The sequence below is a fragment of the Takifugu flavidus genome, chromosome 1 (genome assembly GCF_003711565.1).
Source record: "Takifugu flavidus isolate HTHZ2018 chromosome 1, ASM371156v2, whole genome shotgun sequence".
Lineage (NCBI taxonomy): Eukaryota > Metazoa > Chordata > Actinopteri > Tetraodontiformes > Tetraodontidae > Takifugu > Takifugu flavidus.
The window spans coordinates 21704302-21731396 of record NC_079520.1 but is presented as its reverse complement, the minus strand read 5'-3'; the positions used below and the strand labels follow the sequence as shown (position 1 = coordinate 21731396).

Here is a 27095-nt window from a genome sequence, read left to right as displayed (position 1 = left end):
GTAAAATAATTAAAAAAAATAAAGTTGCTACTTCGCGGATTTCACTTTTCGCGTGTTACTTTTGGAACGTAACTCCCGCGATAAACGAGGGATCACTGTATACACATATAACACTCTACTTTTATGTTGTATGGGACCTTACTGTATAGCTGTATATATCAGAAGAGAAATACTGAATGGAAATTTGTGAAATAGGTTGTGATCTTGAAAGATTTTCTAAGTAGAAGATAAACCTTTATATATTTTTGACACAGATCCTCATTTAAGTGTTAGTGTGTTAACGTTTTTCCTAAGTCCCTCAATCCCCTGTTCTTAAACTCTCATTTCCATTTTACTCACTTTATTTTATGTCCAGGTGGCTCAACTACTGTTGAGCAGTAATATGGTTGCAACACTGATAGAGGGGGATCAAAGCGATGACATGAATGCCTGTTCTTTCACCACCCCTCTTCATTTGGCCGCTAGAAAAGGACATAATCGGGTAATATTGTTATGGGAAGTCAAGGAGGCCTGGACCCAGATGCAGAGTAGAGGATATGGCTCTTTATTAATAACAAAAGGTGCAAAACAAGGAGTCAATCAAAGTAGCAACGAAAGTCAATTCTAGCAAAGTAACAACAGAAAATCTACGAACTAACGTCACCATAAAGAAAAAACCGTCAAGAAAAAATACAAATGAAAACGCAGTGACGAGGCACTGGAACACACTCACAGGCTAGAAGAAACCACGGAAAACAGGAGGCGAAAACTAGAAATCACAACGGATGGGAGCTAGATGCAGTGGCAAAACAACAATCCGGCACAGGAGGCAACGAGAGGGGAGTTTAAGTAGCTGCCGAATTAACGCAACGAGCTGCAAGTGCGTCAGCGGCTCAGCGCTCCCCTGGGATCGGCCCGCCCCTGGCAGTCACTCCTGCAGGTGAAGGGAGGGGAGAAGAAATGAGTTGCGTTCAAGAACCACAACAGTACCCCCGCCTCAATGGACACCTCCTGGCGTCCTACCTGGCTTATCTGGGAACCTGCGATAAAAATCCCTCAACAGTTGCGGGTCTAGAATGAGGGAGCACCCAACCCAGGAGCGCTCCTCCGTGCCGTACCCCTCCCAGTCGACCAAATATTGGAATCCCCTTCCCCGCCTGCGTACATCCAAAATCTTGTTGACCGTGTAGGCCGGATGGCCTTCGACAAGGCGCGGGGGGGCGGGGGGGCGGTGGTGGCGCAGGAGGTTGGTGGGGGCTTTTGGCAATGGGCTTGAGGAGGGAGACATGAAACACTGTGTGGATCTTCAGGGAGGCTGGGAGGCGGAGACGGACTGCACAAGGGTTGATGATTTTGTCCACGGGGTATGGGCCGACGTACCTGGGGGCGAGTTTCCTAGAATCCGTCTGGAGGGGGAGATCGCGGGAGGAGAGCCACACCTGCTGACCCACTTGGTAATTAGGCGCCGGTGCTCGGTGGCGGTCCGCCAGGCGCCTGTTACGCTCCGCTGTCCTGTCCAGTGCGGCTCGAGTCTCCCGCCACACCCGTCTGATCAGGCGGAACTGGGCTCGGACCAAGGGTACTGCCGCGCCAGACTCTTGGCTGGGGAACAGAGGAGGTTGGTAGCCGTGGTTGACCATAAAGGGAGACAGACCGGTTGCTGCACTGACGAGAGAGTTGTGGGCGTACTCCACCCAGGGTAGATGTGAGGCCCAGGAGGACGGGAGGCGGGAGACCACACAACGCAGGGATGCCTCCAAACTCTGGTTGGCTCATTCCGTCTGTCCGTTGGACTGGGGGTGGTAACCCGAGGTGAGGCTGGAGGTGGTTCCCAGGGCCCGGCAGAATGCCTTCCACACCTGGGAGGTGAATTGGGGTCCGCGGTCTGAAACAATGTCTTGCGGAATTCCATGGAGTCTAAAAACATGTTGAATCAGGAGGTTTGCTGTCTCCAAGGCAGTGGGGAGTTTAGGAAGGGGAACAAAATGTACTGCCTTGGAGAAACAATCGACCACTGTTAAGATAGTAGTGTTACCTTCCGAGGGGGGCAGTCCGGTAACGAAGTCCACAGCGATGTGGGACCAGGGACGAGGGGGAATAGGTAGCGGCTGCAGGAGTCCTGCGGGGGCCCTGTGTGAAGATTTGCTGCGCATACACACAGTGCACGCAGCAACAAAGGTCCGGACGTCCGCCTCCATGGATGGCCACCAGAAGCGCTGTCGGATGAGGGCTAAGGTGCGATGAACTCCTGGGTGGCAGGCTATTCGGGAGGTGTGTCCCCACGAGAGTACCGATGACCGGGCAGACGGTGGGACGAACAGCTGGTCTGGCGGACATCCGTCTGGGACCAACTGTCCCTGGAGCGCTTCCCGCACCTCCGCCTCGACTGGCCAGTGGACCTCGCCCAGCACACACTCCGGGTCCAGGACGGTCTCCCTGGAGGGCTCCCTCTCCTCCAAGGAAAACTGGCGGGAGAATGCATCCGGCTTTGTGTTCCGCGAGCCGGGGCGATACGTGATCGTGAAGCGGAACCTGCCGAGGAATAAGACCCAGCGGGCCTGTCGTGAGTTCAGGCGGCGAGCGGTGCGCAGGTAGGCGAGATTTTTGTGGTCCGTCCACACGATGAAAGGCTGTGTCCCTCCCTCCAGCCAGTGCCTCCACTCCTGCAGAGACCAGACGAAAGTGAGTTTGGGGGTGGTGCTGCCAGGCGGCTGTAGTTCCGTATGAAACGTCGATAGAAATTGGCAAAGCCTAAGAAACGCTCAAGCTGCTTGCGGGTAGTGGGCACGGGCCAGTCCTTGACTGCTGCCACCTTGGAGGGATCTGCGCGAAGCTGTCCCTTCTCAATCACAAAGCCTAGGAAACTTACAGAGGATGTATGGAATTCACACTTTTCTGCTTTGGCGTACAGCTTATTTTCCAAAAGTCTCTTCAACACTTCCCGCACGTGCCCAACATGCTCCTCCAATGACCTGGAAAAGATCAGTATGTCATCCAGGTAAACGAACACCGACTTATTCAGCAGATCCCGCAGCACGTCGTTGACTAGACATTGGAACACGGCAGGGGCATTAGTGAGTCCAAAGGGCATCACCAAGTATTCGAAGTGGCCTAGCGGGGTGTTGAAAGCCGTTTTCCACTCGTCCCCCTCCCGGATTCTGATGAGGTGATAAGCGTTTCTCAAATCTAATTTAGTAAACACCGCTACGGTGTTTACTAAATTAGATTTGAGGGGGCTGAAAGCTGAGTCAATCAGAGGGAGAGGGTACTTGTTCTTCACAGTGATGTCATTTAGTCCGGTGTAGTCAATAAAGGGCGTAAGGATTTATCTTTCTTTTCTATGAAGAAGAACCCCGCCCCCACGGGAGACGAGGAGGGACGAATGAGACCGGCTGCCACTGACTCCGTAATGTACTTCTCCATTGCCTCCCGCTCTGGCTTGGCAAGGTGAAAAAGTCTCTTGGTGGGAAGAGTGGCGCCGGGGAGCAAGTCTATGGCGCAGTCGTAAGGTCTATGGGGGGGTAACGAGGAGGCAGATGCTGTGCTGAAAACCTGCTGCAGGTCGTGGTAGTCGGAAGGAACATTGGTTAAGTTGATCTCCTCGGGTGCTGGAGATGGGTTCGTAGGCCTGGTCGGCAGAGCGGATTTAAGGCAGTGGGCGTGGCAATGGTTACTCCAGTTGCGGATGGTGGCAGTAGACCAATCAATGTGGGGGTTGTGGAGCTTCAGCCAGGGGATGCCCAGGATGATGGAATTCAGAGGAGTGCAGATAACAAAAATCTCTATGAACTCGTGGTGTTTGCTGGAGAGAATCAATTTCAGAGGTTGCGTTTTGCGCGTTACTAACGTTAGAAGTTTACCATCTACTGAGTGCACCTCTTTCGGGACCGACAAGTCATAAGTGGGGATGCCATGAGTGTTAACAAAGTCTAAGTCAATGAAGCTTTCATCTGCACCGGAATCCACTAACACTTGAGTAGGGACGGAGTGTTCAGGGAGATGGATCGTACCTTGGATTTGGATCCTTGACGAGGAGGAGGAAGAGATACGACTCAGCTCGGTCCCTTGGCTTCTAGGTGAACCCCGTCCCCTTGGCACCTCAGGACATCGGGAAATATAGTGTCCCTGCTGCGCGCAGTAGAGGCAGAGCTGGTGCTGCATGCGGCGTTGTCTCTCGGTTGCCGTGAGGCGTGTCCTTCCTAACTGCATGGGCTCCTCTGCGGGCTGCGGTGGTTGCTCCTGGGCATAGTGGGAGGCTGCAGGAGATCTTGGGAAGGAATCAGGTGAGTAAAACTGAGAGTAGGTGCGGAACCGTCCCCTCTGCGTCACCTGCCGCTCCCTGGCTCTCTCCCTGATCCTATTGTCAATGCGGATGGTTAAATCAATAAGGGAGTTGAGGGAGTGGCACTCATCACGAACAGATAATTCGTCCTTCAGCTCTCCTGCTAGCCCCTTGAGGAATATGGCTTGCAAGGCTGAATCCCCCCACACACTCTCTGCCGCTAGGATGCGAAAGTTTACCGCGTACTCAGAAGCGGAGGAGTTACCCTGTCGGAGGTCCAGCAGTTGGCTCACCGCCTGTCTTCCTGTCACCGGGTGATCGAACACCCGCTTCATCTCCTCCACGAACCCGGTGTAATCATATATCAACTCTGGTCGCTGTGTGGCGACAGCTACGGACAAGGCAGCGGCTTGTCCGGTGAGCAAACTCATGATGAAGGCAGTCTTGGCTTGCGGGGTGGAATAGGTGAGGGGTTGCTGGGTAAAAACCAACTGGCACCGGTGCAAAAACTGGGAGCATGTCCCCAAGTCTCCTGAATATCTTCCTGGGATAGGGATATAGGGCTCACGTGGTTGTGTAGCAGGGTTGGTCGGCGGGCTGTCAACCGGGACCGACGCGGCGGTGTCCTGTTTGCGAGAAGCCGTTCGTCCAAGGCCGACAGCTAACCCTAACCCTAACCACGGAAAACAGGAGGCGAAAACTCGAAATCACAACAGATGGGAGCTAGATGCAGTGGTGAAACAACAATCCGGCACAGGAGGCAACGAGAGGGGAGTTTAAGTAGCTGCCGAATTAACGCAACGAGCTGCAGGTGCGTCAGCGGCTCAGCGCTCCCCAGGGATCGGCCCGCCCCTGGCAGTCGCTCCTGCAGGTGAAGGGAGGAGGGAAGAAATGAGTTGCGTTCAAGAACCACAACAAATATATTACAACGGTTTTATCTTGTAACTATATCCTCATCTGTTTAATTTCAGCTGTTCTGTTTAAATTGAGCATTCTTCATATATAGGGCATATTTTCTGTTAGTTTCCAAAAAATAAGATGATAATCTCTAATAACCCCCTTTTAGCTATCTCAATCCTCTTTTCTTTCTTTAATCACCTTGAATACATGTACACATATAGACGAAAAGATATGAATCTTGAGCAAACAGCGAGTTGTTTTAGTAGAAGAGTTCATTTAATTTTCATTTGCCAGATTATGTCCCTTCAAAGAGTAACAATCTTATTGCAGAGGAAAGCAATGTGATATTTTATTTGTAAACACAATAAATTATGATCATTAATTTTGCCCTTATGATAATATTCTAATTAAAATCAATTTGTACAGTGCAATGTACTCACAAACAAGTATACTATTCTTTTGGTACAAGATGATATATTGATAATATATTGTTATTTATAAAGAACCATTACCGGTACTAGTAAATACTACAAAAAGCAGAAGAATACACATTTATCATATCACCCCATCAATTTGATGAGTCTATGGTGGAATAATTAAATATATTTAAACTACATGGGGATGCTGTGATTGCCTAGGTTGTTGTTAGAAGCTGGGATAGACATGAACAGATTGACCAAAGCAGGGACATGTCTGCATGAGGCTGCACTCTACGGTAAAACTGAAGTAGTGCGGTTACTGCTTGATGTAAGTAAAAGTGAAGTTCATGTGTATAAGATACATAGAACAATTGATTGATTTTGATTATTTATCTTATGGTGTGTGCCTAGGCGGGAATCAATGTAAATATATGCAACACATACAATCAGACAGCCTTGGACATTGTCAACCAGTTCACCACCTCTACAGCTAGTAGGGAAATCAAACTACTCAGAGGTTAGTATATCTGTAGAATTGTAATGTTTCATGCAGTCAAATGCTTATTAAAGACATAGGCAGGAGAAAAGATGACTATATTCCAAACTGATAGAGTTATGGTTATTTTTGTGTGTCTTTACAAACAAAGTAATGTTGTTTATGCTGTACAGTGCCAGGAGAAATGCAAGGAACTGTACATTGGGGAAACCAAACAACCTCTCCACAGAAGAATGGCACAACACAGACGTGCCACCTCTTCGGGTCAAGATTCAGCAGTCCACTTACACTTAAAAGAGAGTGGGCACTCCTTCGAGGACAGCCAAGTAAGGATACTGGCCAGAGAAGACCGCTGGTTTAAAAGGGGGGTCAAGGAAGCTATCCATGTTAAATTGGAAAAACCATCCTTAAACAGAGGTGGCGGCCTGAGGCACTTCCTGTCACCCACATACAGTCCTCCACTCCTTCCAACAGCAAAACAAACATTCACACCATTCCAGGAGACCCAGTGACTCATCACCATGTGATCCAACAGACAAAGGGGAGACACCTCAACAGAAACTAGGTGAACGACCCGACCAACGACCCTGCTAACGACTCTCAGGTGACCACCCAGATCATTAGCATGCAAATGGTCCACAGGGGCTATATATTTTCAAGTTCTCTCCCCAGCGATTTCAGAACTGAAGAAGCCTTCTGGATAGAAGGTGAAACGTCTTCAAGAGAAGAAACCCAGTCCAGTTGACAGAGAAAACTACCTTGGAGAGGATGTAATGCTATGTTGTAGGGTCTTCTTACTGTAACTTATTGTAATGCTTGATGCCATTTTGATGGAGAATTACATTACAACTGAGAGTGAGGGCAACAAGTCAACATTGTCATGATAGTTTTACAGAGGCTGAATCTATACATTCTTTGCATGTGTGGCGTACGTCTAACGGGGCTCAGTATATCTCCTCTCTAAATCGACAATGCCACCGCAGGAATTCCACCTGGAGAATTATTATCAAGGCCGCACAAGTGTTTTCTAATGAGCATAAGAGACTGGTCCAATGTGCAAAATTAATACTTTTATTTCCGGATATCCGCTAACAACAATTGCTAAAATACTCTCACACACCCATTCACACACACATATATTAAATTCATATTCAAGATTTAACAGTTATCTTTAAAACACCTGCACCCCACAGGTAGGATCGGCACCACTTAGAAAATAACAGAAAATGTACACAATAATAGAACCCAAATAAACATACAAAAATAACCCACACAGCACACAAATAACACAATTAATCAAATCCAAATAACATGCAAAAATAACCCACACGAGCAAAAAGCACACTTAGTCAAACCCAAATAAACATGCAAAATAACCCACACAATGATCACAAATCAACCCCAAATCCCTCCCCCCGCAACAAAACGTTAAACCCAAATAAAGGCAATCCTAGCCCGCCTAGAGGCGCAGTTCACTCACACACTCACACTTTAGATTGGACCCCACACGATAATACCTCGCAGAGGTAGACAGGAATGACAGTCGGGAGCATACGCGATAAACGCGATGCGGAGGGCAAAACAGCAGCCGGCCAACAGCAACGGGAGGGAAGCGCACTAGAGCCGGCACTTGTAACAATTTCTCCGTCAGGTGAAGGAAAGAAATCTCTAAAGTGGAGACGCACGCCGAGCCACTACAGCGTTCCCGCTAGCAGGGCCAAACAGCTGATGAACCAAAGACACCCAAGGCTCCACAGCTCTGATGACAGCAGACCCAGGTGCGCATGGGATAGCACGGCCCGACCGCACAGCAACCAGATGAGGAGGACCAAGTGAGCTGTGGCGTGGCACCCAAAAGCTCGACAACAAGAGAGCAGCCTGTGCAGCACAGTCTCCTTTTAAGGGGAACGCCACAGCTGCAACTGCCCGAACAATTAAGGTGATCGGCAGCGCATGAACTCCATGCTGCCACAATCTACCCCCAGGTATTGCATCGTCGGCCCGAAGATGGAACAACTGAACCATTATGATGTCACAACCATGGCTGAAGAAGTGCAACCACTGTTCTCACCACAGAGGCTGGGGGCCCTTCTGCCCCGACCGCAGGATCTGTGACTGGCCTTGGGAGATGATGAATGTTAGGGTGCCGACCAGCTGTTGACCTATTTGATCTTCGCAGCCCGTGTTCCATGGGGCCACTGGTAGATGAAACTGCCAGGGGTACAAGTAGCGAATTATCTGCTTGGGTCAAAGGGACACTTCGTGGATCTGAACCGGCAAAAGCCGTGTCTGGCAATGGTATCCCGGGAGTTACTTGAGTCACTGCAGTTATACCAGTGAGGTCTACACCCAATGAAGGCACCGATGTTGCCCCAAAGGCTGCACCAGGGTCCTGGTCAGAGGAAGCACTAGGCATTACAACAGGTGCTACACTGGGGGCCTCAGTGAGGCCCACCCCAGGCTCCAAAACAAACAAGTCTTCCTCACCTGCCTGCCCGTCCAATAGGGACTGATCACTAGAAGAGGAACTAGGGACCAATTGCCCACCCAAGGGGGCCTCTCCAACCACGGCTTTCAACAAGGTGCGATGGACCCTCTGCACTTTGGTCTGATCATCCGTGGGTGCGATAGTATTAACTGACCCCCCGTCTTGTGGTGCCCTCACGATCAATCAATCAATCAATCTTTATTTATATAGCGTCTTATACAATCAGAATTGTTTCAAGGCGCTTTCCAGAATCCCAGGGCCTAACCCCAGACAAGCAACAGTGGCAAGGAAAAACTCCCCTTTAACAGGAAGAAAACTTGAGCAGGACCAGGCACATGTAGGGGGACCCTCCTGCTGATGGCCGGCTGGGTAGAGAGAGAGGGGGGGGCAGGTAGAGGATAGAATAGGTAGGAGAGGAGAGGAGAGGAGAGGGGTAGAGGAAAGGAGAGGCAGAGGGAAGGGGAGGGGAGGTAGAGGAGAGGAGAGGAGAGGCATAGAGCATTATATTGAATTAAATAAGCTGCTGGTTGAGTGGGTCAGCGGGGTCGGAGGTCAGTATACAGCTCTGAAGGCAGCGATACCTGTAAATGGATACAGAAGGGGGGGGGGGCAGAAAAACTACACAGGAAATAGCATTACTAGTCTACTTGATGAGGAGAGGAGAGGAGAGAGAGGAGAGGAGAGGAGAGGAGAGGAGAGGAAACCATGACCCAGTGGGGTGACAGAGGCCTGTCAGGTGATCATGTCTCTGGACCCCGGCAGCCTTGGCCCATAGCAGCATAGCTAAGATGATTAGACGACCCCCTAAGTATGATAATTTGTCTGTCTATGATAATAACTGGAACTACTGAATTAGTAACAATAAGCTTTTTCAAGCTTTTTCATTTTGGGGATAATTTAATTTAAACCTTTCAGATAGTGGAGCTAGAGGCAATTGGCAGTTCTACAGGAGAGTGAGGACATATTGAAGTCTTTAAGTCCAAGAAAATGGCCTTAGCCAACCTGCTGGATGGTCAGGTACAGGGTGCACTGGTCAGGTCCCGGATTCAAGACTTCACTGAGCTGGAGGCTTCCTCTAGCTTATTACTATACCTCTGGAAAAGAAGCGTGGGCAGAATAGAGTGATCCACTCACAGTTTTCAGGCACAGGGCAGGAGCTCGTAGAGCCAGGCCAGATAAGAAAGCGTGCAGTGGAGTTCTTTTCCTCCCTCTATGACAGTGAGTACTGCGAGAATGATGACCTGTTCGATGAGTTCTGCAGGGAGCTCCCTCAGGTCTCTGAGGAAACAAACTCGCGGCTAGACTGGCCGCTGCAGCTGGATGAGCTCCACATTGCCCTGCACGGCATGCAAGGTTGGAGAGCTCCAGGTGTCAATGGGTTCACTGTGGAGTTCTACAGAGCCTTCTGGGACATTGTGGCCCACGACATACTGGAGGTGTTTAACAAGAGCCTGGCCTTGGGTTCCCTGCCATTGTCCTGCTGGAGGGCAGTGGTTACTCTGCAGGAGATTAAAAAACTGGCGCCCTGTGTCTCTGTGTGCGAATGTGCTTGGACTACAGAATTCTGTCCAAGGCTTTGGCCACCAGGCTCAAGGAAGCTATGGAGCAGGTCATCTACTGGGACCAGACTTACTACGTGCCTGGCAGATCCATAGTGGATACCGTCCATCTAATTCGGGACGTTTTGGAGGTCTCTAGCTCATTGGATGTCGATGCTGGCCTCATTTCGCTAGACAAAGAAAAGGCTTTTGACCGGGTTGAACACAAGTTCCTCTGGAAGGTGATGGAGAGGTTCGGGTTCAGCCCTGGCTTCATAGTGATGATCCGTGTCCTGTACTGTGACATTGCGAGTATGCTAAAGTTCAACGGCAGTCTGTGTGCTCCCTTCAGGGTGCGTAGAGGCATCCGGCAGGGCTGCACCCTGTCTGGAATGCTCTACGCTCTCACTCTTGAATCCCTCCTCTCCATGCAAGCATTCAAAATTCAAAACTGGAAGTGGCTTCTCCCCCGCATGTCGTACAGAACTCTTGTCCTCAACAACCTGGTGGCCTCTGTTCTTTGGCACCGGCTTAATTGCCTGGAATCCCCCCCCCCCCCCCCCCCCCCCCTGCCTTTCAGGGTTGTTGGCGCAAGTCCAGACAAGAGTTCTGAACTTCTTCTGGAATGGTATGCATTGGGTCTGCACCTGCCTAGAGAGGAGGGAGGACAGGGTCTCATCCACCTGGCCAGCAGGACCGCCATCTTTAGAATTCAGTTTGTCCAGAGGGTTTTAACACGGCCGGCGGATCTAACGTGGAGAGATGTGGCCAGCTGTGTCTTCAGGCTGGATGACACTTTTTAACTGACTTTAAATTCGCTAAATTAAATGGGCTACCTCTATTTTATCGAAGTGTTGTTAAGGCATTGGCCCTTTTTAAATGTGAACCAAAGAAAAGCTCTTACTCTCTGTCCTGGCTCCTAAGAGAACCCGTAGTGCACGGAGCCAGGCTGGACGCCTCCAATGAAGCCACGCTGACACTGACCGCAGCACTGTGTCGGACCCGGACGGTGGTTTTGGAGCACGTAGTGGCCGTGGCAGGGCTGGACCTAACTATTGGCTCTCTATTGGGCATCCACTCTGTCCAGGCAGCCAAGGGTGTGCTGCAACTGTGGAGGAACAGGCTCAGTGCAAGGGAGAGGCGTCTTCTTGTGGACTATGGCCGGATCAGTTGGCGACGATCCCTTCCTAGAGAACAGGCTGGCCGGCCATCTTGGGGATCTAGATGGTCCTCTCCTCAGGCCATAAAAGGCATTCTTCCTGCACGCAGTAGAGAAGAAGACCCTGTACATCAACTGCGTAAAGGTACTCAACAAGAGAGGAGTGTCCAACAGGAGCACCGGCATGTGGGCTGACCGGCTGGGAGGGGATCCATCCCCTCAGTGGCGGATTCTACAGCACCTGGAGCCCGGCCCTGCTGGAGGGTGCTGTAGAATCTGCCACTGAGGAAAATGATTGGGGACATCCAGGTCTTGCATGGGGCCGTTGCCATGAATGGTTTTATCTCTAGGATGAATCCTGCTGTGTCGGACCAGTGCCCGTTCTGCTCTGGGCGAGAGACAGTATTTTACGCGTACGGTGAGTGTGAGAGACTCACTGTGCTTTTTAATGTTGTAAAAGGTGTTTTTAATGGCCTTAATGAAACTTTTTCTATTAAAACCTTTATTTTCAGTGCAGGGTATAACAAAACTGCTCGGAACAAGTGGCAGCTCCTTAATTTTATTTGTGGTGAAGCCAAGATGGCAATTTACATTTCTGGAAAAAATAAAATAGGAAAAAATGGAGATTGTGAAGCCGCCTCAGTGTGGCACTGTAATATCTGGTGCAGGCTGAGGTTAGAGTTTGGGTTTTATAATATGTTAAACGACCCAGGCCAATTCTGTAACACATGGTATCACAGCAATGTACTTTGCACTGTTGTGGATGACCAATTGCACTTTGCACAACTCCTTGTGGAGTAACTGTATTGCTGCTTCTATTTATTTATTGTCAGTACTGTGTTTTAGTACTGTGTTTAAAGGGTGATTGTGTCCCTTTGTAAATTGTAAATAAAGTACTTTTATAAAAATCAAAATCTTCTTGCGGATGACTCCACCTTGTGGGGCTGTTGGGTGAGGGTGTTTTAAAGATCCCTTTCAAAAGTTTGTATTGCTCTTTAGCTTTATATATATTTAACTCTGTCATCATGATGCTCATATTTTTATGATGTCTGTACTGTGTAAAGATTTTGACAACTTCAGGATGGTTGCAAGCTTGAAAAAATAACATTGTCCAGGATAATCCATAATAAGATGAGTTTATTGTGATGGAAACAATGGGCCAGATTCACGAAGCGTTCTTACGAACAAACTTGTTCTTAAGTCCCACTTACGAACAGTTTACGAAGATTGTGGCATTCACCAATTTCTTCTTATCCTGGATTTATTCGTAGGTAAGAACAAATCCTACGAACACTCAGGAGTACTCTTGCGCACATTCAGTGCCGACATGTTGGCATGGTTGTGTTTTCTTCTCTTGTGCAGTTCAATAAAATTCAATATTACAATGATAATTCTGTCATATTTATTTATTTATTTGTTTATTTCCTATTTTTGGTGATTTACGGAGAATTTTAAAATTACGTAAATGTGCCAATGACTTAACATTAATCAACCAAATTGGAAACCATGCCAAAACTGTCTTTTTATTTGATTTTATCTTGATTTATTTTATTAGGGGATCGAGGATATGCCCTGGCTCCCTGGTTGTTGACACCACTGACCAACCCTCAGACTCCACAGGAGTTTTATTCAATCAGATGCATGCGCGCAGTCGCTCCACCATTGAACGCACCATCGGCATGTTAAAGGGGCGCTGGATGTGTTTGGACACAGAGCCACAACCCCGTGAGGATGTGCGTCCTGACGCAATGATGGGGCCAGACTGCAGGCACGCGGTTCACGTTCGAGCGCGATTAATTGCCCGTTTGTGAATAAAATGCATTATTGTCACAATCCGAGCACAGCTTTTACACGTTTACTTTTTTTACATTCTTCTTTTTTTTACATTCTCGTTGATTTCTTTAAGCGTGTTGGCTATAGTCATCAGGGTTGAGGCAATTTTATCAAGCGTGTTAGCCATCCTTTCTTGATTGTGCAACACGGCGTCAGAAATCAGGCGTGGAGGGGCAAGCTTTGGGCATTTGGCTACTTTTTGCTCTGTCTACAGGGTCCTGCTGCAGTTCCTTTTATGGGCATTAGTGGGCGGTGACTTATGCTAATCGTATGTTAATTAGACTCACCTGGCACGCGCTTTCAACTTACGAACAGATGGCATTCATCAATCTAAGAACACAGCTGCGAACAATTCTGGGGCTTACGAACGCGTTGATGAATCCGACCTAGGGTTTTCTTAAAAAGCTTCTTAATAACAACTTAAGAAAGAATCTAAGAAGATTCTTAAGAACTATTGGTGAATCTGGCCCAATGTTTAATCATCAAAAGAATCAGGGAATCCTTCAATACATTCAATGTTTTTAATTACCTTCAACATCTCATCGCACATGGGTTGATACAAAGTATAAATCCATACAATGATATCAGATACAGAATCCATCACATGTTCAAATTGTTCTAAAACATGTTTTACAAAAAATATTTTTCAACATCTGCTGGGTCCGATAATCAGGCAAGAAAATAGCAGTTTAAGTCGAGTTAAAGTCCGTCTCCATATTGTTCATTTTAATAACCAAAAGGTAGAGTCGTCCTGTCAGGAAAAAGTTGTCTCACCACCACCTTAAACTTTTTAAATGAAAACTGTTTTTATCACGCACAATGGGCCAGATTCACCAATATGTTCTTAAGAATCTTCTTAGATTCTTTCTTAAGTTGTTATTAAGAAGTTTTTTAAGAAAACCCTACGTCGGATTCATCAACGCGTTCATAAGCCCCAGAATTGTTCGCAGCTGTGTTCTTAGATTGATGAATGCCATCTGTTCGTAAGTTGAAAGCGCGTGCCAGGTGAGTCTAATTAACATACGATTAGCATAAGTCACCGCCCACTAATGCCCATAAAAGGAACTGCAGCAGGACCCTGTAGACAGAGCAAAAAGCAGCCAAATGCCCAAAGCGAAATGCCCAAAGCTTGCCTCTCCACGCCTGATTTCTGACGCCGTGTTGCACAGTCAAGAAAGGATGGCTAACACGCTTGATAAAATTGCCTCAACCCTGATGACTATAGCCAACACGCTTAAAGAAATCAACGAGAATGTAAAAAAAAGAAGAATGTAAAAAAAGTAAACGTGTAAAAGCTGTGCTCGGATTGTGACAATAATGCATTTTATTCACAAACGGGCAATTAATCGCGCTCGAACGTGAACCGCGTGCCTGCAGTCTGGCCCCATCATTGCGTCAGGACGCACATCCTCACGGGGTTGTGGCTCTGTGTCCAAACACATCCAGCGCCCCTTTAACATGCCGATGGTGCGTTCAATGGTGGAGCGACTGCGCGCATGCATCTGATTGAATAAAACTCCTGTGGAGTCTGAGGGTTGGTCAGTGGTGTCAACAACCAGGGAGCCAGGGCATATCCTCGATCCCCTAATAAAATAAATCAAGATAAAATCAAATAAAAAGACAGTTTTGGCATGGTTTCCAATTTGGTTGATTAATGTTAAGTCATTGGCACATTTACGTAATTTTAAAATTCTCCGTAAATCACCAAAAATAGGAAATAAACAAATAAATAAATAAATATGACAGAATTATCATTGTAATATTGAATTTTATTGAACTGCACAAGAGAAGAAAACACAACCATGCCAACATGTCGGCACTGAAATGTGCGCAAGAGTACTCCTGAGTGTTCGTAGGATTTGTTCTTACCTACGAATAAATCCAGGATAAGAAGAAATTGGTGAATGCCACAATCTTCGTAAACTGTTCGTAAGTGGGACTTAAGAACAAATTTGTTCGTAAGAACGCTTCGTGAATCTGGCCCAATGTTTTGATGAGGCATTTCAATCATCCCCTCCTGCTTGCCCTCCAGATATTCACCGAACAGCTCGTTCATGCTGTCAAAGTTGACAAGCGCACCACATGTGCGAGTCTGCGTGATCCCTTTGGCCTGCAGCACAGTCTTTCCCGCCCATGTCTGGTACATGTAGCTTATGGGACCGGCGAAAGCAAATTCTTAAACACTATTGCTTCCCCCCAACTCAGAACACCTTGCTTCTTGTGGTACTCCCTGATGTAATTTTCCACATCTGCCTGTTTTATCACACAGTCAGGAAACCCTGAAGCCTCCTGCCTGTGAGTGCACTGGCCTCTTGACTGCATTCGCAAGCCCCTGGTTGTTAATCTCAGCACATGTGTGGCATAGTGTAAACACCAGTTTACCTTTAGAGGTTTTGTAGGGCAGCACAGGATAGTGCCCTGATGAGGCCAAAGTATTTTTCAGGCAGCTCAAAATCTTTGTGTACAATGATGGGATGACCCAAAGGCTAACATGTGCTGTTGACATAGGGATACAGAGAGGTGTGTGAGGGTGAAGTTTTGATCACCCGCGCTGGTCGTTCACGAGACTCAGATCAACCACGCAAACAACAGGAGTTCCTTGCAAGGGAGAGCTGAGCAGCACTTCTAGCTTCCTCTGTCAACTCCGTTCGTCTGCTGCTCGCTCACCTCTTTTATTTGGTGCACACAGGATTTATGTCAATCTGACCTCACGATTCCTTCTCTTCCTATCTTTACGACTTCCTCGTGTCCTTGAACATGGTACCTCTCAGTGCTGGGTACACAACAGCTCCAATACTTGATTCAAACACTCATACATTCCTTTTCTTAAACTCTCCTTAAACACTCTAAATCTACTCACTATAGCATTGAAACGATAATAGTAAAAACAATAATTCTTCTCACATTTCACTCCTGTTTATTGTTAAATGCGCCTAGATTCTCATTGTCAGTATTACATCTTTTCATTTCATGAAATTTAAATGCATTACATCATTTTCCTAGAAACATTTCTTACATTCAGAATTCAACATGTGTACAGCTTAAGACATCTTAAACATTTCATTTACATCTTGTATCACATTTGTCCATTCTTCTTCTGATTCCTCTTCATCGTTGTCCAGTAGAGATCCTTCTTCCACCTGCAGCAAAGTACTAGTAACAGCTGATCCCACGAGCCGGCCAATGCAACCCCGAACAAGAGGTACTACACAACAAGCTAGTATGGCTAATACTAGCAGCACTATCCCTATCATTCCTATCTTGAACAACAGTTCCCTCCACCTTGACAACATTTCTGTAAGCCAGTCTGGTGGAGGACCTACCATCGTCAATCATAGCTTTCTGTAGCTTAGTTACATTTTTCAATGCGCCATCTATCAAATGACCATCCGCATCATTCTCTGGGATTGCGTGCCTTTGTCTCCTGGCGCGAAAGCGGGATAGTTACATGTACAGTTATAACCTTCTGGACACCTCTGTGTTGATTCATTTAAGTAAAGTAACCACATAAGTACCGGGGGTCATCAATACACTCCTGTTCGCACTGTTCGGAACTTTTATTTTGCTGTAGACACGTTTTCCGATAATACCGACCAGTTGTAAAGTTTAGCTTCACATCTCGACTGACTCCCAGTGTGCATGACGTATAAACAACTTTACACACATCCTTGTGTAACGACCCCAAATCTCTACCACCACTCCGTGCATAACAGTATGTGTGATTTATCGCACCTAGCACAGGGAATCTGAATCTATTGGCTTTCCCTGTCATTGTCCGTAGTGGCTCTTGGGTGCAGTTGCTGCGAGCGAACCACGTTCCATCCAACAGCTTGAGTGTGAAGTTCGTGTCACGGCTTAGCCCAATATGGACAAAGCACTGTCCTACACTCCCTGTCATCGGTTCAGCAGTTACTCGCGGTGTATGCACAGAAACTGGTAGCATAGAACAAACATAACAACGAGAATGATTCCGTGTCCGAGCTGTGAAATTAGCATAGCGCCACCATGTATTCAAACTGTAAGTGTGTGAGGACTCTGGATTTTGTTCTAACCACGAATGTTCTAAGTGGCTAACTACGGTGCGTTTAGCGCGTGCGTAGCTCTCATCCTGTCTCAGAGCACCTTTCTGTCCCTGATTACCTCCCTCCTGTCGGAAGTTCCACAGGCCGAAACTCACGAGTCCTGCCGTCACAGCACTCACCACAATTAGGAAGAACAACTTCATTTCCTTTTAGCTCTTCTTCACAGGTTCCGACGGGGTTCAGCCGTTGCTGGACCTATACAGGCCGTCAGACGTTTACGGAGAGTCCGCCACTGCTCCCTCGCCTTCACCTGGAAGAATTTTCTGTTTCTTACAATGGGAAAGGTGTATCCACGACAGTTTCCCGTCCACTCGAACTGCAGTCTTTGTGGTCAGCTGTACTTGATAAGGACCTTCCCATCTAGGCGTGTTCCATCTCTTTCGCACAAACTTCTTCACCCACACGTAGTCACCCGGTTGAATGGGTTCCTGGGGGGTGGAATCTGTGGAAGACACAGGACTAGGCAGAACATTTACAGCATTCACACATCGGTTGAGTAACACCTTTTTCAGATAATCTGCTATTGTTTCCTCAACATGTTCTAGCTCATTTGTTGTTGCAAAGTATGGTAGGCAATAAGGCCGCCCATATAATGCTTCAAAGGGTGTGAGGCCTGTTTTCTTGTGTGGTGTTATGTGCATCCATAATTTCACCAGGTCGAGACAAAATATCCAGTTCTTTCCTGTCTCGTCCATACACTTCTTCAGTCTGTTCTTAATAGTACCGTTGACTCTTTCAACCAACCCTGCGCTCTGAGGGTGGTATGCGCAGTGGTTCTTCAAATCAATGTCCAAAGTTACTCCGACAGTTTTCACTATCTCATTTACAAAATGGCTTCCATTGTCGCTCCAGATGACCTTCGGGATGCCAAACCTGGGAATGATCTCTCTACATAGGACTTTTGCCACTGTCAGTGCATCTGCTTTTGCCATGGGGAAAATTTCTACCCACTTAGTAAATCCATCTTACACTACTAGACAATATTGTTTACCTTCACATGGTGTTAGCTGAATAAAATCTAGAAAGACTGTGAAATGGATGATTACATACAGCTATTTTGCGTGGCTGCTGTACTGCTGCCAATAACTTTTTTAACAGTTCTCCATGCATGACCGGTTTTCATCCCTCTTAAATTCCATTGTTGAGCAAACACAAACAGTGTGGAAAATGCATATTGACTATCTGTGTAAATGGTAACATCTTGTCCTTTGCTTAGTTCACAGGCACGTGTGAGTGCGACGAGTTCTGCTGCTTGAGCAGAATAGGAGGGAAGTGATTTCGCCTCCACCACCTCAGTTGCTGTGACTACTGCATAGGCAGTTCTAGTGCGTCCAGTCATCCTTTCTTGATGATCCATCCACAAAGAGTGTCTGTCCTGTCGTCAACGCGACATCACTGAGATCTGGTCGCGGCAGGACCTTGGTGGAGACCTCATCCAGGCAGTTGTGCTGGTGTCCCTCTTCTGCGGTGGGTAGCAGCGTTGCTGGGTTTAGGGCCGTACAGCGTAGAATCGTCAGATTCGGCTGAGACAGCAACACTGCCATGCAGGAAAGATGACGTGCTGGCGACAGGAATGCTATCTTACTTTGTAGCAGCAGTATTGACACTGCATGTGGAACTAGCAAAGTTAGCTCATGATATAGCACCACTCCTGCGGAGGCTTTCACTGCCTCAGATGCTGCCACAACTGCTTTAACGCATGGCGGGAGTGCACAAGCTACGGGATCTATCTTGTGGGAGTAGTAGGCTACTGGCTGCCTCTTATCTCCGTGCTTCTGCAATAAAACTGAAGTCATAAAATCACCCTTGCAATCTACGACCTGCTCAAAAGGCTTCTGATAGTCTGGCAGCTTTAACACTCCAGCACCTACAAGGGCCTGTTTTGTGTGGGTAAATGCTTCTTCAGCTTCAGGGGTCCATGTTAACACATCAGTCATTGCTAAGGGATTATCATACATCAATGCTTGTAAAGGGGCAGTTATTTTCGCATAGTCTAAGATCCATGATCTATAAAAATTCACAACTCCTAAGAATGACATCATCTGCTTCTTTGTTTTTGGGGCTTCAAGCACTGCTGTTTTCCTCGACTCGAGAATAGCTTTACCATTATGTGTCAAAACATGGCCCAGATAAATCACTTCCTGCTTCACCAGTTGCAGTTTGCTTTTGCTTAATTTATGGCCTTGTGAAGCTAGCCAGTGTAGCAATGCTAGCGTGTCTGACCAACAATCGCCCTCTGTTTTTGACGCCATGAGGATGTCATCAACGTAGATGAGGATTTGACTTCCACACGGAGGTTTAAACTTAGCTAATGATGACATAATTACCTGAGAGAAGATTGTGGGACTCTCACAGTAGCCCTGAGGTAACCTTGTCATATATATCACCGTGTACCACTGATGTTCAGGGTTTAAGTCATTCAACAGAGTGTATGGATCTGCGACTAAGGGAGACCTAGGGACCACTGCAGCGTTTACAGCTTGCAGGTCCTGCACCATCCGCCAGCCGGTAGATGGTGGTGCCTTCCTTACTGGAAATAGGGGTGTATTTACAGGGGATTCAGGACACTCTCTGATAACTCCTGCTTTAAGCAGTGAGTTAAATATTGGAACAATACCCTCCTGTGCATCAGTCTTAAGGGGATATTGTCTCTGAAATGGTCTATAATCTGATTTAGAGATTATTTTTACAGGTTCTGCTCCTTTTATAAGACCTACATCTGCAGGTCCTTCCGACCATAATTCAGGGGGAAGCTCTTTCAGCTTTTCCTCTTCCTCCTGTGTGAGGAAAATGTTTTCTTCTCATGAACTCTGGTCTGTGAGGTGCTTTGCTGGATGTGTCAGCAACCATGTTTTAAGGGGAATACGCCACACCTGGAACTGATCATTAAAATCAACCTCACCCTTAGGCCTATAGGGCAGGCTACTCCAGTGTTTTACGTCACATCCCAAGTCTTGCCATCTTTTCTTAAGCGGTTTAGCAATAGAAACATGTGGTACAGAACCTGACACTTTGAATAGCGCTGCTGCTGCTTCGGTGGAAAGGCTTCCTACCGTGCAGACAGCCGTCTGACCACACACATATAGAATCAGAAGTACTTTATTGATCCCTTTAGGGGGTGTCCATTAGGGAAATTAGCATCTCCCCAAAGAAACGTACAGCACTGTTTAAAATGTTAAAAATAATACAAATAAAAATAGAATAAAATAAATAAAATAGAATAAATTAAAAATAGAATATAAATATAAATATAAAACTATAGAAATGTAAATAAATGAACTGAATGAACGGATGTCCCAGTATTATGTTATTGCAGTGTTGTTCCAGTCCTTCTGTTGGCTCCCCCCCCAGTGAGGAGTTGAACAGTCTGATGGCTCGGGGGATGAATGAATTCCCCCTAGATGCATAATTACAATCATTTGTGGATCTTTGAGTTTAGCAAACTTCTCTGCATAGCTTGATGTGCCGTGTGAGTCTGATTTACAGAATCCACCAGTGCCCTCCACGTGCATGGTTACATGCAAGTCAGCTTGATTGTGGAGGTGGGCTTCAGGTTGTAAGTATGACAGAGCTTTACCATATATCATAGTAATTGGGTCAGAGAATGGAGGGGGCTGCTTTTCGGGAATGTCGAGTGACCAAAATTTACTGCACGTCTCTCCTTCTCTTACCCACAGATTAACCATTCTATCTACAGACCACATTCCTTCGGCTGTGGTGCGAATCATCAACTGAAGCTGAGAGATAAGATCTCTTCCTAATAAATTTACGGGAAATGTGGTTGAGATGATGAAAAGGGCTTTAAGTGTGATTCCACTTACAGGGTCACAAACATCTACCGGAACTGACATTCTTTCTTTGGTTACGAGACCATTTGCTGATCTCACAAAAATCTGTGTAGAAGTTGGCACTTCCATGTGTCTGTGTAAATTCTCAGTCATCCAGGTCATTGTATCCAAGGTAGATTTCTCTGTCAACTGGACTGGGTTTCTTCTCTTGAAGACGTTTCGCCTTCTATCCAGAAGGCTTCTTCAGTTCTGAAATCGCTGGGGAGAGAGCTTGAAAATATATAGCCCCTGTGGACCATTTGCATGCTAATGATCTGGGTGGTCACCTGAGAGTCATTGGCAGGGTCGTTGGTCGGGTCGTTCACCAGGTGAACGACCCGTTCACCTCGGGTCACCCGTTCACCTCGGGTCGTTTACTAGTTCAGTCCCTCTGCCTTGGCCTTATAGCCAATCGTTCTCACTCAGGAGAGTATACACCAAGCTTCTACCTCCGAGGAGGCGGGTGTATCTTGCCTCTGCTTCTCTCCCGATGACCAGGCAGGTAATACCGCGGTATTTTCTGTGTAGCGCTTTTCGTGTCCGTTGATTCTATGGTTTCTCTCTGAGTTGTTTTGGTGCCTTCTTCCCGTCACTGGAAATGGTCGCCCTGGGAGGGACCAAGACCGGCCTTCCGTCAACTCGTGATGAAAGGTCTTTCACTTCGGACGTCTTTTTGACTCCGGCTGCGCGCAGACTTCGGGGTTCGGTCGTCCCACGGCGCTCCTCTCCAGGTCTTGGGATCCGGCTCGAAGGACCAATTTTTGTGAGGGTGAAGTTTTGATCACCTGCGCTGTTCGTTCACCAGACTCAGATCAACCACGCAAACAACAGGAGTTCCTTGCAAGGGAGAGCTGAGCAGCAGTTCAAGCTTCCTCTGTCAACTCCAAGGTAGTTTTCTCTGTCAACTGGACTGGGTTTCTTCTCTTGAAGACGTTTCGCCTTCTATCCAGAAGGCTTCTTCAGTTCTGAAATCGCTGGGGAGAGAGCTTGAAAATATAGCCCCTGTGGACCATTTGCATGCTAATGATCCGGGTGGTCACCTGAGAGTCGTTAGCAGGGTCGTTGGTTGGGTCGTTCACCTAGTTTCTGTTGAGGTGTCTCCCCTTTGTCTGCTGGGTCACATGGTGATGAGTCACTGGGTCTCCTGGAATGGTGTGAATGTTTGTTTTGCTGTTGGAAGGAGTGGATGACTGCATTGTATGTGGGTGATAGGAAGTGCCTCAGGCCACCACCTCTGTTCAAGGATGGTTTCTCCAATTTAACATGGATAGCTTCCTTAACCCCCCTTTCAAACCAGCGGTCTTCTCTGGCCAGTATCCTTACTTGGCTGTCCTCGAAGGAGTGCCCACTCTCCTTTAAGTGTAAGTGGACTACTGAATCCTGACCCGAAGAGGTGGCACGTCTGTGTTGTGCCATTCTTCTGTGGAGAGGTTGTTTGGTTTCCCCAATGTACAGTTCCTTGCATTCCTCCTGGCACTGTACAGCATAGACAACATTACTTTGTTTGGGTCTTGGTGTCTTGTCCTTTGGGTGTACTAACCTCTGTCTGAGAGTGTTGCTGGGTTTGAAATGAACCGGTATGTCGTGTTTCTGGAGGATCCTCCTAAACTTCTCCGAGACTCCAGACAGGTAGGGGATGGAAACGCTGCGACGTTTGTTTCTCTCCTCCTCTCCTTTGCTGAGGTCTCGCTTTCTTGAGGTCCTGGTGAAGGCCCAGTCTGGGTAGCCACATGTTTTGAGAGCTGTCTTAATGTGGTCCTGTTCCTTCTTTCTGCCTTGGGATGTGGTGGGTATTTCTCTGGCCCGGTGTTGGAGGGTTCTGATCACTCCCAACTTGTGTTCCAGTGGATGGTGAGAGTCAAACTGGAGGTACTGGTCAGTATGTGTAGGTTTTCTGTAGACTTCGATGGTGAGATTGAAGGATGTCAGGGCCTGGGATTCCACCTTCTCCATGTATAGGTTGGCAACTATGCTAAGCTGTGCCATGGGCTCACCAGTATCCCCTATAGTTGCCAACCTATACATGGAGAAGGTGGAATCCCAGGCCCTGACATCCTTCACAGGAACTGCGCCAAGCCACTGGTTCAGGTATGTTGATGACACCTGGGTCAAAATTCAAACACAAGAATTGGAAGCTTTCTCTGATCACCTCAACAAAACAGACGAACATGTAAAATTCACCCGGGAAGATGTAAAAGGAAACAGTCTGGCCTTTCTGGACTGCGCGGTCAAGATCACTGAGGACAGAAATCTCACCATCGAAGTCTACAGAAAACCTACACATACTGACCAGTACCTCCAGTTTGACTCTCACCATCCACTGGAACACAAGTTGGGAGTGATCAGAACCCTCCAACACCGGGCCAGAGAAATACCCACCACATCCCAAGGCAGAAAGAAGGAACAGGACCACATTAAGACAGCTCTCAAAACATGTGGCTACCCAGACTGGGCCTTCACCAGGACCTCAAGAAAGCGAGACCTCAGCAAAGGAGAGGAGGAGAGAAACAAACGTTGCAGCGTTTCCATCCCCTACCTGTCTGGAGTCTCGGAGAAGTTTAGGAGGATCCTCCAGAAACACGACATACCGGTTCATTTCAAACCCAGCAACACTCTCAGACAGAGGTTAGTACACCCAAAGGACAAGACACCAAGACCCAAACAAAGTAATGTTGTCTATGCTGTACAGTGCCAGGAGGAATGCAAGGAACTGTACATTGGGGAAACCAAACAACCTCTCCACAGAAGAATGGCACAACACAGACGTGCCACCTCTTCGGGTCAGGATTCAGCAGTCCACTTACACTTAAAGGAGAGTGGGCACTCCTTTGAGGACAGCCAAGTAAGGATACTGGCCAGAGAAGACCGCTGGTTTGAAAGGGGGGTTAAGGAAGCTATCCATGTTAAATTGGAGAAACCATCCTTGAACAGAGGTGGTGGCCTGAGGCACTTCCTATCACCCACATACAATGCAGTCCTCCACTCCTTCCAACAGCAAAACAAACATTCACACCATTCCAGGAGACCCAGTGACTCATCACCATGTGACCCAGCAGACAAAGGGGAGACACCTCAACAGAAACTAGGTGAACGACCCGACCAACGACCCTGCTAACGACTCTCAGGTGACCACCCGGATCATTAGCATGCAAATGGTCCACAGGGGCTATATTTTCAAGCTCTCTCCCCAGCGATTTCAGAACTGAAGAAGCCTTCTGAATAGAAGGCGAAACGTCTTCAAGAGAAGAAACCCAGTCCAGTTGACAGAGAAAACTACCTTGGATACAATGACCTGGATGACTGAGAATTTACACAGACTCTGTCAACTCCGTTCATCTGCTGCTCGCTCACCTCTTATTTGGTGCACACAGGATTTATGTCAATCTGACCTCACGATTCCTTCTCTTCCTATCTTTACGACTTCCTCGTGTCCTTGAACATGGTACCTCTCAGTGCTGGGTACACAACAGCTCCAATACTTGATTCAAACACTCATACATTCCTTTTCTTAAACTCTCTTTAAACACTCTAAATCTACTCACTATAGCATTGAAACGATAATAGTAATAACAACAATAATTCTTCTCATAGGTGACATCTGCATACAGCATGTGCTCCCCTGCTCCAGCCGTGTACCTCAACCTAAGCCCTGGTCCTACCCCCGAATAGAGCCTGTCGAGGGAAGAAAGGTTTGGGAAAATGATGCAATCTGAGAAACTCTTACCTCAGGACGCGACTGCTTCATGTCATTCCACTCTGGATTTTCTCCTCGATGGCATAGTGCAGCTCCTCATAAGGAGCATCTGTCAGAGGACAAACGGCCCTGGGTCAAAGTAAGAGGGGCTGATCAGTGAATCCCAATGCTTTAGGCATGGCACTGAGACACATTGTGAGGAAGGAAAGTGAATCTATAAATTTTAACCGATAATCAGGGTCTTCAAATCAGAGAACTTTACTTCCCTGCATAATGATAGAGGGTGTGATCCCCAGCTGCACCATAACTTTGAGGATGAGATAGCTGCCAAACCCTCTGGAACTGAAAAAGAGGTCTTCGGAAATGGATGACAAAAGTTTTGACGCAAACCATAAGCCTCCCACACTACACCTGCCAGAGTCTTAGTGCGTACCAGAAAGGGTACATGCATCTGATTACCATCAGCAAAGGTCTCAACATTATAAAAAAACAAGCTTGTTGGTATGCTCTAACTCACTGTTTCTCAACCGGTGGGTCGCGGCCCAGAAGTGGGTCGCAGACCCATTTTCAGTGGGTCGTGGGCCTTTGACTGGGAAAGGAAATGCTAAAAAACAAACAAAAAAAACAACAAAAAACAAACAAACAACTGAGTGTCATTCATACTCCATAACAGTAAAAGGCAATAATGCCCTGTAATGCGAGTTGACACCTGCCATTTCACACCATAGAAAAACTCCAGCAAAGTTTGTTTACATATGTTGAGCATAGCAAAACGCAGATACAACGAAGAATATATGAGATATGTATTTTCTTATCTTGAAGACAAAGGAGTACAAAAAGCTAAATGTGTTTTGTGTAGCGAGATGCTGCAACATAAAAACATGAAGCCGTCAAAACTGAAGTGGCATTTGGAAACAAAACACCACTCTCTCAAAGATAAACCTGTTGAGTTCTTCAGAAGACTTCAAGACCTGAGGACATCACGAAAGTGTCTTACTTATTCGTGCTCGAAGCAAGAACAGGCACTGCATACATCTTAACAGGTGGCACATCGTATTGCGAATTCAAAAAAGCCCCACATGACATGGTCAGAGAGGGTTTGAATCAATCCGCAGCTGATAAATTAAAAACTATACCTCTGTCAAATGACACAATAAGTAGGCCAATTGAAGACATGTCAGTGGACATCAAACAACAGACCACAGCTCGCATTAAGACAAGTTGTCAAATGGATGAATCTACTGACATAAAACAACTATATATATATATATATATACACTGTATATATGCTTTAACGTTCTAATATTATCTGTATTTATTTATTCTGTTTCTATACTTTGTATAGGTTGCTACTACAATTCAATTTCCTCACAGGGATGAATAAAGTACATCTTAATCTTAAAGCAGTTTTACTTGTTTACGTGGGACATGTGTGGGACGGAGACTTACAGGAACAATTTCTCTGCACAAGAGAGCTCCTTACTACTTCAACTGCAGAAGAAATTTTCAGCTCCGTGGACTGTATTTGAGTTCAGTGGGCATAGGCTGCGACATGGAATCACAACTAATGGTGCTGCCTCCGTGATAGGAAAAAACTCGGGGGTCGTGAGGAGAATACTTAAAAGCTCCGAATGCAACATGGAACCATTGTTTGTTGCATCGGGAGGCCATAGCAGCAAAGGATATGGTATCCGTGCTTCATGGAACTGTGACAGGTATGGTATGGACCCAAGTGCAGTACACAACAGGCAAAGAACTGATAATTAGTTAACAGGTTTATTAACTGCTATCTGGCAAACAACGGACAGTTCGAGAGCGGGGCAGTGGACTTGGTCGAGGCAGGCAAAAAGTCAGTAACCGGGAGGCAGGCAGAATCAGGCAAACAATCCAGAGGACAGAAGACAGGGTTAATTTACCAGGGGTCAGGCAGAACAGGCAGGTCGTAAACAGGCAGGATCGATTCCGGGAAGACAGGCAGGTAAACGCTGGAAGGTCATGCATAGCAGAGACAATCTGGCACCGAGTGAGTGTGAGGCTGGAGAATATATACTGGTAGGTGGACTGATTGATGAGTGAGGGCAGGTGTGTGATCAGTGACTGAGAGCAGGTGTGTGATCAGAGGGTGTGGTGTGAGCAGGGGAGTGGAAAAGAACTGAGTCCATGGGCTGGAGCAGAGTGTGACTGGAACAATAAAACATGTCATCCAAGTGGTAAACTATATTAAACGGAGTGCAAAGAACACCCGATGTTTTCAAAAACTGTGCCAAGATCTTGGTAGTGAGCACATACAAGTGTTGTATCATGCCGAGGTACGCTGACTTTCTAGGGGAAAGGTATTGTCCCGTTTTTATGAACTACGAGCTGAAATCGCAGCCTTTCTTGCCCAGAACAATTCGCC

General features: G+C 46.9%; 1 protein-coding gene and 1 long non-coding RNA gene across 2 annotated transcripts in view; one reads left to right on the top strand and one right to left on the bottom strand.

Annotated features, from left to right (window-relative positions):
* Positions 1-27095, top strand: part of reep3b (receptor accessory protein 3b) — a 269693-nt gene that overhangs the window by 128479 nt on the left and 114119 nt on the right. The gene's annotated exons all lie outside the window — the stretch shown is intronic.
* Positions 14396-25522, bottom strand: LOC130539425 (uncharacterized). Its single transcript, XR_008954126.1, has 2 exons — positions 24467-25522; positions 14396-15858 (listed from the first exon to the last, which is right to left on the bottom strand). It is a non-coding gene; the product is annotated as an uncharacterized LOC130539425 (long non-coding RNA).